Here is a 4,374-nt window from a genome sequence, read left to right as displayed (position 1 = left end):
ATGTGAATTATGAAAAGCTTTTGGGTTTGATTAGTTTTCTGAGAAAAGAAATAGCTAGCAACAGATAAAATGAGAACATGTTACTGCCAGAACTGCCTTTTCTGCATATATGCATTATACATTACACACTATATTGAAAAATTATGTTAAAAGAATGTCAAAGTTCGAAAGTTAGGGATTTCAGAATTAAGGATGACAGCATTCTCGATCTTCCTGCCTGTGCAAATACAATTTGATACAGTCTTTGCATACAAAATTAGATAACATTTTAGCCCACAACTCCTGTCTCTTTCAGTGAATATTAATTTTGATATAGTCATTGCAGAGAGCTTCCTTTTCTATTGGTATACACACTTTGTCTGTTGCCATTTGACGAAGCAGCTCATGCTTTTCATCTTCCAAATACTGTTTACATCTCAAATCTCTAGTAACCTATGAACTGCCTCTTCTGTTCCCAGTTTATGAACTGCCAAGAGAAAGTGATCTTTATAGCCCGTACCATGATATTTTTCAAAACCACCTTTGCAGCAGTGTAAAAAAAAAAAAACCACCTGAAATAATGATAAAGAACTTGATTTCTCCAAAGGTACTGCTCCATTTTTTCTACAGATATTTTGTCCTCAAAACAGATTTAATTTTATCTGAAGATATCATGTGTATGTTTTTCTTTTTTTTTCCAGCAGAAAAGACCTCTCAGATCACGGAGCTCAACCTGTAGCCTAATACTGCCAACACCATCACTAAACCATGTCCCTAAGTTCCATATCTACACATTTTTTGAACTCTCCCAGGGACAGTGATTCAACCATTTCCCTGGGCAGGTTGTTCCAATGTTTGATCACACTTTCAGTGAAGAATTTTTTCCTAGCATCCAATCTAAACCTCCCCTGGAAGGCTAATGGCTGGACTCATTATTGTTAGAAGTCTTTTCCAACATTAATGGTTCTACAGCATTGTTGGTTTTTTCGGGTTTTTTTATCAAACTTTTCATTTTTGCCTACTTTCTATGAAATGTGGATCTATATCACTTGTCTCAACATACATATGAACAATAAAAATGAGTAAGTAATGAAACAAAAAAAACCCCAAGCCACTAAAATCCAAAGTAGATAGGTTTTGCAAAGTTCATTCCAGAAGAGTTTTTGAATGTGAACTTCAGTTCTTCCAATTGGCTACTATTGTATGCCAGGAAAAATCAACCAACCAAAGTGGAGCCTCTGCCTTCAGCAAACACTGTCAGGGAAAAGAGGAAATTGGATTGGGTGTCCCATACTTTTGAAGCAACTGCCACCTCCCAACTGCCCCACAGCTCTGGATGTGGCCATGTTGGGTCTTAAATGGAGAATAACATTTTTTGGACACAGTTCGAAATGGCATACAATAATGTTTTCAGTTACTCATGACACCATACTGTGAATCTACTTTCATAGAAGTAGATATTAATGCTACTGTTCTTCATTGCTTTATAATGTCACTAGTATCTGAAAATATAGTAGAAAATAATTATTTCAAAATTATGCTGTCCACTGTTTTGAAATTATATAGATAACTTGAGAAAATTTTCTATAAACTACTCTTTTGAAGTATTACAATGATCTGGGGTTGTATGCAAGCCCTGATAGTCTGAAATTAAAGTTATTATCAGCCATCTCTCAAGCAGACTTCATCATTACTTTTCAATACAAGGATAAAGTAAAGGTTTCTGCTATAGATATAGCTTTCGTCCAGCTGGTGATCAGGGAAGTGTGAGTGCATAAGCAGTGCACTTGGGTATGTTTTTCCTGGCTGCTGAGGAATTGCACAGCGAGTCTCTGTGAAGATTAAGGTAAAGCATTGACTTGGGTTTGATAGAAGTCCCATTCACTTTACAACAAAATGTTTCACTCACTGTTGCAGAATATCCAGGTAGGAATCTCAGTTCTGGAGATCATAAATGGAAATTCCAGGGGGAAAAAAAAGTTAATAAAAATTAGAGATTAGATTTAAATATTTCCAAGTGATATTTTGAAGTGATTTTTATCTGAAATATGTTTATATTTGTTGTTGGTTCAAACTTCTTAATTAGTAATGTGTGAACACTTTATTTGTCTCCCTGAGGACTATTACCCAAAGAAGAGCTAATGCGGATTTAAGAAAACACAATAATTTTTAAAAATTTATTATTTCCTTTTATGGCATCAGATGAAAATTGGTTGACAAAGTGCAAGCAGGAGAAAAACTTGGTTTTCACACCTCTAAATTGCTCTGGGAAAAGGCATTCTTGAATTTGTGCAGCTTTCCTTTAAACTAAATATCTTCCTCCTTTACTTACACATCATATCACTTGAGGAAGAAAAATTCATAGACTTCAAAGGCATATTTCAAAACAACTAAACCACCTATTTATGTAAGTTTAAAGTCAGGGTGGCAAGTATGGAAAACATTTTAAGCCCATTATCTAAGGATATAAGGGTTATTTTTCTGTATTTTTGCATATGCTTTGTATGTTATCCTATATTGACTAATTTTTTATTCCCCTCCTGGGCCACCAACCAGCTCTCTAGGAAGACTGTTTCAGGGCTTAACTATGCTCTTTGTGAAGAAATACTTCCTAAAGTCCAGTCTAAACCTCCCCTCATACAGCTTGGAGCCACTCCCATGCATCCTGTCACTGGATCCCAGGCTGAAGAGCTCAGCACATTCCTCTCCATTTCCCTTTCCCAGGAAGCTGTAGAGAGCAATGAAGTCATACCTTATCATCGTTGACTGAGAGACAACACAAACTCATATCAGAAGGCAAATAGCAAAAGCCCCATTTATTTGATTCTCTCCCTTTTTATACCCTAGTACACTACAGGTGGACCTAATTGGTCATTTAACCAAAACACCGTCACCTTTGGCTAACTAGGAACCACCCTTTTGGTAAGCATCCTTATGGGAAAACAGCTTGTTAAAAAACACCACCTGTGGATTGTTTCCATTTGGTTATCATTATGTCTTTCCAGCTCCCTAATACCTCAGCCTCATTTCCTCCAAACTACACAAACTGAGAGTCCTCAGTCCTTCTAGGACATGCCAGCCTCTTCACCAGCTTTGTTGCCCTCCTGTGGATGCATTTAAGGACATTCACTGCCTGGTTAAATTATGCAGCGCAGAACTGCACACAGCACTCAAACTGAGGCAGCAGGAATGCTGAATGCAGTGAAATAATCACATCTTCTGAGTGGCTGGTGATGCTGTTTGGTGCACCCAAGGTGGGGGTTTGCCCTCTTGGCTGCCCAGGTTCCCTGCTGGCTCTTGCTGAGCCTGTTGTTGACTAGCACTTCCAGACCCCTTTTTGCAGTGTTGCTCTCCAGCTGCTCCTCCCCCAGTTCTACTTGTATCCAGCATTATTCCATCCAAGATCCAGAATTTGGCACTTAGACCTGCTATATTTTATCCCATTAATCGTAGCTCAATGGTCCCATCCATAGAGCACCTCTCAGTTTGATGCAAACTTTCTAATGGTGTGTTCAACTCCTGCATCCATATTGCTGATAGAAATATTGACCAAAACTGTCTCTAAAATCAAACTTGAACACCACTGCTGGCTGGTTCCAGCCAGATGTAGACCTGTTCACAACACTTTGGCCTCTGCCCTTTATCCAGTTTTTCACTCCTGAATCCCCCATTAAGCAAAATTAGAAAGATTTAAAATATGAGTTTTATTTGATACCAAATAATTGACTGATCAGTTTTTTATGGTAAAAATTAAAAGTCTTTTTTTTTTTGCTTTGTTGAAATCTAAATTGTAAATTATCATTCTGTGTGATGGTAACAAGGATTGCTATATTTTAATTTTTATTTTACTGTCTTAGTGAAGACAGAGATAGCAATACAGCCAGATGTAGAGAGAGAAAGGTAAGTAATTGCATTCCATAAGTTATTTACATAGCTTTAAGAAAAACACCAATCTTTTGAAAACTGGATTTTTCTCTTCATTGCTTTTTGTGTTACTGCAAAAGAACAAAGAGGGGATATTTCCTGTTCCTATTTCCTTTGTTATTTATCTTATCATTATCCTAATATATCCATAAATAAAGTATACCAATTGCCTTCTTAAAATTTAATATCTCTGCTAATTTCTGTAGATTTGTTCTAGATCTAGCAAGAATATTGCAGGAAGTGTGTGCCTTTAACTTAAATATTAAATTATTAGCATGTGCACTGTGTTTTCAATGGAAAGAAAAGCTTTCATACCTGAATTTTCTGTTTGTCCTATCTCTTAAAGTATATTAAGGACATTCTATCTCAGTGCAACCAGTTTAGGGATCTGCGTTGTAACTACTTTAAGTATTTTCTCTGTTTGTGTGACTCTTGGATGTTGTTTTAGTTGGAAATGTGGACAGCGTGATC

At 36.7% G+C, this 4,374-nt stretch overlaps 1 long non-coding RNA gene across 2 annotated transcripts; it reads right to left on the bottom strand.

The window, feature by feature from the left end:
• Positions 1-875: 875 nt before the first annotated feature.
• Positions 876-2,790, bottom strand: LOC120504736. 2 transcript variants are annotated; one of them, XR_005628097.1, is made up of 3 exons: positions 2,732-2,783; positions 1,889-1,920; positions 876-1,233 (listed from the first exon to the last, which is right to left on the bottom strand). It is a non-coding gene; the product is annotated as an uncharacterized LOC120504736 (long non-coding RNA). The 2 variants fall into 2 exon arrangements; XR_005628098.1 differs by lacking the exon at positions 876-1,233 and adding an exon at positions 1,726-1,811 and having other exon boundaries at positions 2,732-2,790.
• Positions 2,791-4,374: the final 1,584 nt, after the last annotated feature.

This window comes from Passer montanus, unplaced genomic scaffold (assembly GCF_014805655.1).
Source record: "Passer montanus isolate IOZ18808 unplaced genomic scaffold, ASM1480565v1 scaffold3, whole genome shotgun sequence".
Classification (NCBI taxonomy): Eukaryota; Metazoa; Chordata; class Aves; order Passeriformes; family Passeridae; genus Passer; species Passer montanus.
This window is presented reverse-complemented; position numbering and strand designations above follow the sequence as displayed.